The 13,678-nt window shown below is 37.9% G+C and overlaps 1 pseudogene; it reads left to right on the top strand.

Moving 5' to 3' along the window:
- Positions 1 to 6,534: 6,534 nt before the first annotated feature.
- LOC149206399 (serine/threonine-protein phosphatase PP1 pseudogene) lies at positions 6,535 to 7,224 on the top strand (annotated as a pseudogene).
- The last annotated feature ends 6,454 nt before the right edge of the window (positions 7,225 to 13,678 follow it).

Raw genomic sequence — 13,678 nt, 5'->3', positions numbered from 1 at the left:
TATGGTAGCTTAAGAATTTGGAATACCCAAGGAATGTAAAAGTCTCATAAGCAAGCAAGGGTAGCATATCATAAAAATACTCAACATGGAGATGGCTCCAAACCTTCAAATCCACTTGTTCAAATGTTTGAGTGGTTTTATAGGCGCATAGTATCAAAGTTTACTCAAGAAGTAGATAGTTCTAGTGAAGACTCTGTTGAAAAATGGGTAAGGGATGCACATATAAGACAAAAGTGTGAAACATGGGAACAATCTAAAGGTAGAAATGCATGTCTAGAATGGCGTTCAAAAATAAGAAGGGAGGATAAAAAATGGGTTTTGGAAGAAGACATTGGCCAAGAATTACTGTGGTATGTTTGTTGTGTTATGTTGTTTTAAGTGTTGAAAATACATCTAAATATTGTCATTTTGATCCTGGATAACTTCTCTTTCTAATGAAAATCATTGTCCATCTTGCAGATAATGCCCTTCCATATTTGATGCATGCATGTAGGTTTAACATGCCCCACATCTAAATGTTACATGGTTAAGTCATACCCATGTCTTGCAGGATTTTCATCAGACTATTTGACAGCTACGCATTTTTTGGCCACTTTTGTGAATTTCTCTTGGTGAAAGTTGGGTGTTATTATCACCTGCACCCAAGTTCTGGGCTTGGGTTATTTTCCACTGAAACTGATATACTCCTTATTTTTTGAATAGTTAAGTTAGTTTGAACACCATGTGGTTTATTTTGATGGAATTTCTATGAAGGAAAATTGGGCTGGTAAACCAAGAACCTGCATTGTTTGCTACAACAATACTTGAAAATATACAATATGGAAAAGAGGATGCCACCATGGAAGAAGTTGAAGAAGTTGCAAATGCACACAACTTCATTACCCTACTTCCAGGTGGCTACAACACTAAGGTATGGGCACTATCAAATATTCCATACTAATAAATCAACTTCATATGGTGATTTAATATACTCAGACCATAACCTGATTTCAAATTTTTAGAGTGGTTGGAATTTACATTTTTTTGTAACTAAAATTTTATTCAACACATCCAATTTTAACTCTAGTTTTGTCGTTGTTTTATATAGATATCATCCCCTCTAAGATTAGTTTCAAATGAACTCATATTTCAAATTTTTAGAGTGGTTGGCATTTACATTTGTTTGTAACTAAACTTTTATTCAACAGATCCAATTTTAACTCTAGTTTATTTGTTGTTATATATAGATAGCACCCTTCTGAAATTAGTTTCAAATGAACTATTTAAACCACTGTAGTGGATATTTTCAAAGAAAAAATTTAGAGAGAAAGCGTGATTTATTCTTTTATAGATTGATTATTCCATCCTTATATTTTCAAATTCCTTATAAATCTTTTGTTCAGGTTGGATAACAAGAAGTTCATCTATCCATAGGACAAGATCAACGAGTGGAAATAGCAAGATAATTCTTCTATTATATGAAGCAACTAGTGCTCTTGATGCATGTTCTGAAAGCATCGTTCAAGAAGCTCATGACCATCAATGATAAGAAGAATTAATGATGTTGTTGCGCATCATCTCTCCACCATCAGAAATGGAGACATCATTGTTGTTTTATAGCAGGGTCGAGTTGTTTAATTAGGAAATCATGAAGGATGTTTTTCCAAAGGAAGAAGAAGTGCATATTCAACATTGGTTAAACTCCAAGAAATGGGTATGAAAACTGATGGAAGCCTTCGTCTAAGCAAATCGAAATCCACATGCCTCAGTCATTCATTATCAACCAAGTCTTTGAGCCTTCATTCAGGAATTTTAAGAGCCTTAGCTATCAATAGAGTACATGAGAAGATGGGATACTTAAAATGATTTCAAATGTTTATACAAGAAAGATTGATCCCCCAACTCAAGGACCTTTCTTTAGATTTCTCAAATTAAATACACTCGAATGGGCCTATGCTCTACTTAGAGTTGAAGGATCAATTTTCTCTTGTTTAATTGGCCCAATATTTTCCATCATAATGAGCAATATGCCTCAAGTTTTCTATTAATATTGAATATGTATTCATCTACATTGGATCTGGTCTTTATGTTGTTGTTGCCTAAATTTGTCAATACTAATTTTTCAATATCATGGGCGAGAATCTCACTGTCAGAGTCCAGGAGATGATGCTTTTTAGGTCAATATCATAATTTTCTATGTGTAAGCATAATGGGCACATTTGACACCTGTTAATACTCTGAAATAGAATTAATTACAACACATATAAAACAATGTAATATCACTTGCAATAACATAATCATATGAAATGGAATTTAGCCTTTTGGATCTCCAAATAAAAGTTTCTTGGTCCCTATGCACTTCAGCCTTCAACTTCTGATCAAGATCAAGACATAGGGATATTAACTTGAATATATGCCCACAAATTTGTTACAAAGCTTCACAGTGCTTCTATATAGCTTGGCTTTAGGATTTATACTTGGAAATACCACACCTGTTAATACTCAGGAATAGAATTAATTGCAGCACCTATAAAAAATTGTCATATCACTTGCAATAACATAATCGTATGAAATGGAATTTAGCCTTTTGGATCTCCAAAAAAAAAACTTGGTCCCTATGCACTTTTGCCTTCAAGTTCTGATCAAGATCAAGACATAGGGATATTAAATTGAAGATATGCCCAGAAATTTGTTACAAAGCTTAACACTGCTTCTATATAGCTCAGCTATAGGATTTAGACTTGGAAATACCACCCCTGTTAATACTTAGAAATAGAATTAATTATAGCACCTATAAAAAAATGTCATATCACTTGCAATAAATAATCGTATGAAATGGAAATACCCCTGGTGCATGTTAAATGGACTACATTTTCTATGAATCATATTGTCATCATTACAATCAAACCTATTAATTTTCACAAGTTAAATTTACTGAAACTGGGATTGAAATTCTCTATGTTAAGTCGTGAATTGGGAGATGGTACATACAAGAAAGTTAAATTTATTCAAATTGGGATTGCAATCCCCTAGGTTAAGCCATGCATTGAGAAATGGTACATACAGGTGAGGAAATCTGCTCTACTAGTTAACTTTGCGTATCTAAAATTTATTCTTCGCTGAAGGATACTACAGAAGCTTACATTTCAATAATGAATGTTGATTTCTATAGGTGAAAAAAAATACTAAATACCTCCTTGTTGAGTAATAGAAACCATCCCAAAATATAGAAATTTACATACCCAACCCCACTTCTATCAGTCCTGAACTTGTCTTGATGACCAAGCATTACACTGGTAGTGACAAAGAGACCTTTTTCACACAAAATTGTCCAGTCAAGGACAAACTTGCCTCCATCATCCTAGATAATGGAAACCAAAATAATTTGGTAATCAATAGTTGGTCGATGCCTTGAAGTTACTAACCTCTACTTATCCCAAGTCATAAATGTAGTGCCCGCTCCAGTTGACTGATAGTGATATGACACTAACATTTATTTAGCACTAAGGCCCACACATTATTCAGTGAGGAACTCAACTTGAGGGTCCGGGCACATGACACTATTATTATTAGTGATTGAGATATTCATGGTTGTGATGTTTATGTATGTTCTCCATTGATATTATGATGAAGATAGCATGAATGGTTATGTATGTTATCTATTGGTACTATGATAATTGTAACATTAAATGGTTAAATTTAGTCTTTATTGAATTTATGATGATGATGGCAGTAAAGGATATGTATGCTCTCTATTAAAATCATGATGATGATAAATTTGAAAAATAGGTATATTTCTATTAATGTTACAATGTTGATAGCTATGATGGATGTGTCCCCTATGTTACCTACTTTCATTAGTTCAGGCTTACTATGAACAATGATGTGAATGACTAGGTGTTGTTAATGATGCTATTATGATAATGACTAACACTGAGAAACCTTGTTACTAATGATTATTGAGTATGGCAGGAAACCAGTGGAGGCACTCGCATATGACGAGTGGACGACAATTGGTTTGATGAAAAAATATATTATTTTATCTTTGAAATTCAAAGCCAATTTTGAAACCTGCTATATATGTTAATCTATATTCTGATGAGATGTTAGTGGTTGCGGGCACAGATTAGTTTCTTGGCCGAATGACTCACATATGGGTGATGGGGTTGTACAAGTGGATGGAACTACATGGGAGGGGTGGGACAGTGTCCCTGATCTCACCCACTAGCACTCCCGCCGTGACTTGGGCTGGAAAGGTTGAAACACCTTCGCCTTGAAGATCACGATGTCATGAGGGCACGTCCTAAAGTTGGTTCGCTCATGAGGATTTTACCGAGGGGCACACATCAAGGCGGACTCCTTGATTCCCGACACCATTAGTCTCACTATAGCGGGAAACATAAGAGATGATAGTGGTCTATGACATTGCACCTATACTTTCCCATCGTAGTCCCTGAATGCTTGAAGGGCAAGTGGTGTGGCACCCTTGGAACTTCAAGGGAATTTCTTGAAGGGCACGACCAATTTGGCACCCTTGGCATCATAAATAAACTATTAGGCGTGGCACCCTTGGAACTTCAAGGGAAGTTCTTGAAGGGCACAACCAAACTTGGCACCCTTGGAATCATTAAAAATAAATAAATTAATAAATATAATCAAGAAATGAAAACTAGGTAAATTTACATCAAGGGTAAATGATGTTAGAAACCGAGGTAATTAAATCAAAAATAAAACTTGGGTTAAGAGGATCATAGGAAGAAATAAAATAGGTTACCTTAAAAACTCTACCCTTCCCATGTTGGAAAATAGTAGGTAGATTATGTAGTTTAATTAGGTAAAAGGGGAAAGAGGGACATAATTGTAAGGATAAATATTAATCCTAAAATAGTTAAACCTAATTAAGAGAAGAGGATGGTGAATTAAAATAAGATTAATAAATTAAATTTTAGAGAAATGTAGAGAACCTCCATGTGGCAACAACCAACATAAGAATATCCATCTAAGAGATAACTTGAGTTAAATTAGGGAGTAGATAGGGGATCAAACCTTGACTCATTAATTGAATTTAGTAATGAACACAAATTAAGGAGTAAAAAGGGGGATCAAGAGGAAACTAGGAGAAGAAATAGGAATCTTGTTGAGGTGAGGAAAATATTAGTTTTAAATTAAAATTTAAGTAAATAATTTTGGAGACCCTTGATGAGAGAGTGACACATGGGTGGGTGAATAATCAAACTATTGATTTATAAAAAATAATTAATTATGCATGACATGCCAAGTGTCACCTATGAGGACTCCTATAAAAGAAGGGGCAAGTCATGGGAGAAGAGACTTTTGGGAAACCTATTGTTGGATGGATGAGACTATGTCAGAGCAGTGATTACGAAACGATAGTGAGTTTGGTGAGGTAGAGGATTTTAGAGAGGGGACTCTTGAGCCAAGGAGTGCTCTCCTCTACCAGCTATTGCATTCCTCCATTGTACAACCCCATTGCAGCTCGGGGGTCTACGAGGAAGAGTAGTACCCAAGGACTAGGCTGGGAGGATAACCAATGGGTCATCACATTCGGATCAAGTACGTCGTCATTCACTCTTGGAGGTGACCAACAACAAGGGAAGACAAGTAACGGCAAATCAAGTGGAGTCTCATCTTCTAGTGAACGGTACATATGTGTTGTAATATTATTTTGTATGATTTCTTGATGGCCTTAGTTAAAGATATGTAAATTTTATGATATGTTCAGTGAAATGAATTTTAGGAATGTGTTATATAGTGCTAAATAAATTTGAATTCCCAATGTTTTTCTCTTCTGGTTGTATTTTATTGTGATAAAAAAATAAAAAAATATTTATAGGGTTGGTCCCTACACTTGGTATCAGATCTATGTTGAACCCTTGAGACCTATGGGCCCATGCATGCATGACTATTTTTGTTAAATATCTACTACATTCAAATTGGTAAGGGAAGAGTAGCACCCTCACACGATTCAAAACCAAGACCTCACATCTACCAACAAAGTCCAACACCAGCGCGCCAACTGTGTTTAATTTGACAAATTTTCTCCAAAAGTGAAATTCACTTTACTCAAAATATAAATGGTAAAAACTTTATAATGAAAAGAATTTAATAATGAAACTTTTTCCAATTGATTTCCCAAAGCTAACATATGAGGAAAAAAAAATCTATACTACAATGAAAATGGCAAATAAAATTAAATGAGAAAAAAAAATTCACAAATAAGGAAAACGATTTTTCTCAAAGTGAATAGCCTCGGAAAATTAAGGCTAAAGTTCAATGAGGAAATTCACCTAAATGAACTGGGAAATTTTGACCTAACCTTGTAGGAAATTAAAATTTTAAACCACAAATCTCAAAAGCTAGATTTATTCAGAATTGTAGCAGGAATTTCACTTGCCGCTGAGGAGAAAGTGTCCATATTTAAAGACGGCTAGCCTTTAGAAATTTTCGTTAATTTTTGCAGGACATCCAAGTTGCTTGCCCCAATAGAAAGGACCAACGTCTAGAAGAATAGATTGCAAGGCACTTTTGGCATCGATGAGAAGCTCTAAAACCTTCTCAACATGTTCTGGGTTCAACTTAGTCGATAACTTCTTAAAGAAAGAATCTTTTTGCCACCCAAATTGGCGTATTACTTCGAGGCCTGGCAAGTAGGTCCAGCTCTGCGAGGCAGAGATATGGCAGCTTTGTCTTACATCCAAAGATATTTTTATGGGCCAGCCCAACTTGTTGGAGCTCGAGGCGCCAATTAAGATTTGTGGTGATATTCATGACCAGTATTCTGATCTTTTAAGACTTTTTGAGTATGGTGGTTTACCACCACAAGCCAATTACTTATTCTTAGGAGATTATGTGGACCGAGGCAAGCAAATTCTAGAGACGATATGCCTTCTCCTAGCTTACAAAATAAAATACCCAGAGAACTTTTTCCTTTTGAGAGGCAATCATGAATGTGCCTCAATCAATCGGATATATGGGTTCTATGATGAGTGTAAATGCAGATTCAATATTAGATTATGGAAAGTTTTTACTGATTGTTTCAACTGTCTACCAGTGGCTGCTCTTATAGATGAGAAGATATTATGCATGCATGGAGGCCTTTCACCTAATCTTCGTAAACTCGGTGCACCAAAGCCCATAAATGAATTGATGAAGAATCCAATGGTGGATCAGTGGAAGCATTCCTCTCTACAAATGATTAGGCGGAATTGGATCAGATGCAGTTAAACTATGGTGCTCGCAACATAAATAATGTCCATTCACAAAAAAAAAAAAAACAAAACAAAACAAAAAACAAACAAACAAACAAACAAACAAAAAGAAACAAACAAACAAACAAAAAAACAAACAAACAAACAAACAAACAAAAACAAACAAACAAACAAACAAATAAAAAACAAAAAACGGTGAACTTTGGAACTGCGGCGAATTTAATTTGGAGATTGATGCGGAGAATTTTAGCGGTATTAAGATCGCCTGCCTCCTCATTTCTGTGTATCTGTCTAGCCTCCTGGATGAATGGTAATCTGTGCGTCTGTGCTTGTGAAAGAAATGTAAACCGTTTGCCTGGTTAATAGGCTTTTGACCTGTACCCTATCCAATTATTGTCCACCAATCGTTTGTCAAAAGTCCTGAATGATGTCGTCGCCTGTAAGTGGAATTTCATGGAATCCTGGAGTCATATACAATGGACTTGGATAGGGGAAAATACGGGGTTATCAATCCATTCACCTAGCCACCTTCATCATCCATAATTTATTACTGAGATAACCAGAGTACAAGTAGCAGAAGAGACTTTGGTTCATGGAAGGTGCGGATTGAAACCATGATACTTTCACTCCGAACCCATGCAAATTCTCTGCGGATGATCATGATTTAGATTATGTTGGCATTATGTTTCAAGTGTTGTCCTTGATGGCAACTCACTCAGAGGTTGGTACAGGTGCTCAGAGGTTGGTACAGGTGATGGCAACTTGATCAGAGGACAGATCTCAGTACAGCAGGACAAGAAAGAGATATACGCAGGTTCAGCAAGGAGAATCCGCGTGTACACGCAGGTTGGCTTCAGTAAAAGCGCGTACATGTGAAAAGTACCTTTGGTCCGTGGTAGTTAGACCTTGGAAGTTGTGCCTATGGTTTTGGACCATAATGTCTCGACGGACGTGTTGATCCCTAGTTTCGAGGTTGATGGTATTGTGTTTCTATGGTTTTGGCTCTTGGTATTGAACAAGGCCTAAGGCTATATAAGGAGAAGATCACTAGGCAAAGATGTATGGATTATGAGTGTCTGACGCAGTGAGAGGATCTGGTATTGCTGGTTATCTGTTCGGGACGCTTGGTAAGGGTCGGATCTGACAGCGAAGGCAGAAGTAATCATTTCTAGATCTGCACGCGGGTTGCCTTTGGAGAAAGCGTGTATACACGCGGTTTTGGTACAGTGAAGTAGCGTATGCATGATAAGGGTTAATATTTCAGGTTGCTGCTGATTCTGGTGGTTGTTGCAGAGTTCTGGATTCTGGTTTGGGTTCTGTGTTCTTGATGACAGGGTTTCAGTGATACGGTATAGGGTTGTTTAATGAATTATGATGCAAGTATAAGTTGATGATTGTATTGCGGTAATGTTTGCTTTGTACTCTTGGATCCAGTCTGAAAATTGATGAAACGTGGTCCCTGAAGGTTGTAGGGTCAGCACCTACGTACTAGTAAATGGATCAGCTAGTACAAGAGCTGAGGGGGTTGTAACTCCCTTCCAGAAGTAGTTGGAAAACGAGAGAGGGTTGTAGCCCTCTGCAGGTTGTAGCCTGCGTACTGGTAAAGGACTGCACCAGTACATTGTAAAAGAAGTTTCTCATTAAAGAAGAAAGAGACGAATTGCAGCAGGTGGTTTTCACCCACATTGGGTTTCCACCTTATATCATGGTGTTCATGTGTGTGGCTCTTGTGTGATGTTCTGTTCTGTTATACTGCGCCTGTTTACTGTTAAATTGCTTAATAATGTTCTGATGCATTTACTGAAGATTAAGCTAACTGAATTATAAGATCTCTGGGTATACGCTAGTTGCATTAGACACAGTCGCGTGTACACGCGGGGTCACTTATCTGAAGTCGCGTATATGTTTCTGAGTATGAAATTGAAAAGTTTTATCTGATCTGATAATACTGATTCACCCCCCCCCTCTCAGTATTATTTCCAACAATTGGTATCAGAGCAAGTCCTTCAGAGGAAGCTTGATTGCTTGAAGGAAAAGATCCATCAAAATGGCTAATCCAGAAAGAGAGGCACACATCAGGCCACCAGTCTTTGACGGGAACAATTTTACTCACTGGAAGATAAGAACCACTGCATATCTACAGTCTCTTGGAGCAGAAGCTTGGGGAATCGTAGAAGGAGGATACAAATTCCCATCAGCAACTCCTACAGATCCAGCAGAGAAAAAGCAATATGAGCTCAATGCCAAAGTAGTTACTGTCCTATTGAGTACTTTGACTCAATCAGAATTTATGAAGATCATGCATTTCAAATCAGCTAAGGAAATATGGGACAAAATCGTTACAAGCTACGAAGGAGATGATCAGGTAAAAATAGCAAAGCTTCAAACTCTCAGAATCCGGTATGAAACTCTTAAGATGCGAAGTAATGAAAGCGTAGCTAATTATTTCCTGCGTATGGATGAGATTGTGAATTGTATGAGGGATCTGGGTGAAGAATTTGAGGAAGTTGTCTTAGTTCAAAAGGTTTTGAGATCTCTGTCTACTAAATTTGATTCTAAAGTATCTGCCATAGAAGAAAAGGAGAATGTGCAGAAAATTACCATGTCACAGCTTCACGGGATCTTAACTGCTTTTGAAATGCGACAAGAGGTACCACCAGAGGCCGCATTCGAAGTGTCAGAGGAAGAAGATGAGGTAAATTTTGTCAAGAATCTTGAACGGGGAACTGGACGGTTCAAAGATAAGCTACCTTTCAAATGTTTTCTATGTGGTAGAGTTGGTCACTATGCTGCTAGATGTCCTCATAACAAAGGAAAGATATATGAAGAAGATGGTAGAAGCTATTATACCCATATTAAAAGTACATTAAATGATAGTGAAGATATTAGAAGTCTCATGGCACATAAGAAGAAGAATGCTTCATCCAATAATAGCGAGGATATTAAAAGTCTCATGGCACATGAAGAGAAGAATGTAGAAACTGAAGAAGTTGCCAAATTAAAAGAACAATTGGAGACAGAAACCAGGGTAAGGGAGAAATTGCAGGATATAGCAAAAGATCAGAGCACAACTATTCAGAGACTTGAATCAAAGATCCTCTCTCTAAAAGAAGATCTTGAAGATCAAGAACATGAAGTGATCAAACTAAAGCGACAAGTGGAAGAAGGGAGAAAAGTTGAAGAAGACCTAAGGAAGCAGTATCTGAAAAAGGAAGAAAAACATCAAGTTGAGGTAAATATCTTGAAAGGTAAACTAGAAGAAAAGGATAAGCTCTTACGATTTCAAGATAGTTCTAAAGTCTTGGATGATATTCTTAATAGTCAAAGATCTCCTGCTATCAAGACTGGTCTTGGTTTTCATGAATATGTTGAAGGTGAATCTAGTTCACAAGGTGAGGCAAGAAACTCTAATGAGAAATCTGAAATGCTCAAGGAACAACCAAGGAAAGAAATTCCTCAAGGAAGATCCTTTACTCCTAACTATGGACGTGATAGACGATTATTTCCTCCACTGGATAATTTTGAATGTTATGTATGTCATAATCTTGGACACGTTGCAGCCAGATGTAGAAGTCGAATGGTTCAAGAAAGATCATCGCATCCCAGGTATTTCAGAGGGTATTGCTTTGCCTGCAATGCATATGGACACAAAGCAATTGATTGTGATAGAAGGAACATGAAAAATATAAGGTGTTATACATGCAACAACTATGGGCATAAAGCAAGGGAATGCAGGAGCAGATTTCAAAATTCAAGACAAGGGGACCATACATCATCACAGTTGCAGGAATTGAAGAAGACAGAAACAGAAAGGTGTGGGATAACTCAGTCAGCTGACATAACAGACACAGGGGAATCTGAAAGTGATGAAATTCAGTATTCCATCCTGCATACGCTGATATAATGAAGACAAGTCGCGTATATACGCGAGTTACAGGCTGAAAAGTCGCGTATATGGAGAAAGGGCAGCAGAACAGACCCAGGTTCAGTCATGGTTGGCTCAGGCTCAGGGGGAGCAGAACAGACTCAGGAAATGGTTCAGACATGGTTGGCTCACACTCAGGGGGAGAATATTCTTCAAATAATTCATTATTGGCACTATGGTTAGAAGTTGATGATACATCTTGTTGTTTGATCAAAGGAATGGTATTGCAGGCTGATGCTTATGATACAGATCTGAATGGCTGGTCTTAGAACTTGCATCTGCTCAAGGGGAGCGTGGATAGATTAGTACACTTTGGCATATACAAAGGGGGAGCCAAATCAAAAACTTCAGCATGTACTCAGGGGGAGTATGGACAGCAGTATGGACAGTAGAAGGTATACCAAAGAAGAGCATATCTTGGTACGCCCTTTGCCCTTGATGTCAAAGGGGGAGAGTGACTTGGTGTGGTGGTTGCCATCAAGTCCAAAGGGGGAGATTGTTGGCATTATGTTTCAAGTGTTGTCCTTGATGGCAACTCACTCAGAGGTTGGTACAGGTGCTCAGAGGTTGGTACAGGTGATGGCAACTTGATCAGAGGACAGATCTCAGTACAGCAGGACAAGAAAGAGATATACGCAGGTTCAGCAAGGAGAATCCGCGTGTACACGCAGGTTGGCTTCAGTAAAAGCGCGTACATGTGAAAAGTACCTTTGGTCCGTGGTAGTTAGACCTTGGAAGTTGTGCCTATGGTTTTGGACCATAATGTCTCGACGGACGTGTTGATCCCTAGTTTCGAGGTTGATGGTATTGTGTTTCTATGGTTTTGGCTCTTGGTATTGAACAAGGCCTAAGGCTATATAAGGAGAAGATCACTAGGCAAAGATGTATGGATTATGAGTGTCTGACGCAGTGAGAGGATCTGGTATTGCTGGTTATCTGTTCGGGACGCTTGGTAAGGGTCGGATCTGACAGCGAAGGCAGAAGTAATCATTTCTAGATCTGCACGCGGGTTGCCTTTGGAGAAAGCGCGTATACACGCGGTTTTGGTACAGTGAAGTAGCGTATGCATGATAAGGGTTAATATTTCAGGTTGCTGCTGATTCTGGTGGTTGTTGCAGAGTTCTGGATTCTGGTTTGGGTTCTGTGTTCTTGATGACAGGGTTTCAGTGATACGGTATAGGGTTGTTTAATGAATTATGATGCAAGTATAAGTTGATGATTGTATTGCGGTAATGTTTGCTTTGTACTCTTGGATCCAGTCTGAAAATTGATGAAACGTGGCCCCTGAAGGTTGTAGGGTCAGCACCTACGTACTAGTAAATGGATCAGCTAGTACAAGAGCTGAGGGGGTTGTAACTCCCTTCCAGAAGTAGTTGGAAAACGAGAGAGGGTTGTAGCCCTCTGCAGGTTGTAGCCTGCGTACTGGTAAAGGACTGCACCAGTACATTGTAAAAGAAGTTTCTCATTAAAGAAGAAAGAGACGAATTGCAGCAGGTGGTTTTCACCCACATTGGGTTTCCACCTTATATCATGGTGTTCATGTGTGTGGCTCTTGTGTGATGTTCTGTTCTGTTATACTGCGCCTGTTTACTGTTAAATTGCTTAATAATGTTCTGATGCATTTACTAAAGATTAAGCTAACTGAATTATAAGATCTCTGGGTATACGCTAGTTGCATTAGACACAGTCGCGTGTACACGCGGGGTCACTTATCTGAAGTCGCGTATATGTTTCTGAGTATGAAATTGAAAAGTTTTATCTGATCTGATAATACTGATTCACCCCCCCCTCTCAGTATTATTTCCAACAGATTAGAATGCCTAGTTCTCTCCCTTGGAATATTTATTCCTTTCGAGCCTCGATAAGCTAGTGATGTTACAAATTATCGATTTGGTTTCGAAGTTCAATCTCGGAATCCAGAAGAAATGTATGGTTAATCTCTGCGAAATTTCAGAGTTAGCGTATCAAAATGAAGAATAGCTTCTCCAATCATATTTGACCTTTTTCGGCAAAATAATTGACCCTCTTTAATACAAGAAACTCCTCATTCAACTTAGCCAGCAAAGTCAAAATCACCTAATCTTAGAGAATACTCTTTCTTTTCCACACACTCTGAGAAAAGCATAGCAGAAAACGTAGCGTCACAGCAAAAAGTGCCATTCACAGCAAAAAGCGCCACCAAACTGGAAAAATCACAGCGTGAGGAAAGAAAGGCATAGTGTGTGTCCAGGAACTCGATTTAGCTGGAACATGAATAGAACATCAGGAATAGAAATGCATTGTATAATCTGATTCCAATTTCCTATAAACATCTTTTACCAGCTGGATAAGCTCCCTCTATTACTGTGTTTCGTTAACTACCCAATTAGGAAAGGTGCTTAAACAACAGAACCATTAACTGTTTCACATAGATCTATATTTGGACTAGCATTTTCTGCAGTGTTCTCGTTCCTAAATTAGTGATCAGATCCATGGCAACTCGAATGAATGAGATGTGGATCGTATGTCTATTGGCATTTCTCGGAGTAAATGTTGCAGTTAATGC

Source organism: Pinus tabuliformis, chromosome 1_2 (assembly GCF_031772625.1).
Source record: "Pinus tabuliformis cultivar Carrire ecotype Pingquan chromosome 1_2, CPIR1, whole genome shotgun sequence".
NCBI classification, from domain to species: Eukaryota; Viridiplantae; Streptophyta; class Pinopsida; order Pinales; family Pinaceae; genus Pinus; species Pinus tabuliformis.
The sequence above is the reverse complement of the archived record's forward strand: the minus strand, read 5'-3'. Positions and strand labels throughout refer to the sequence as shown.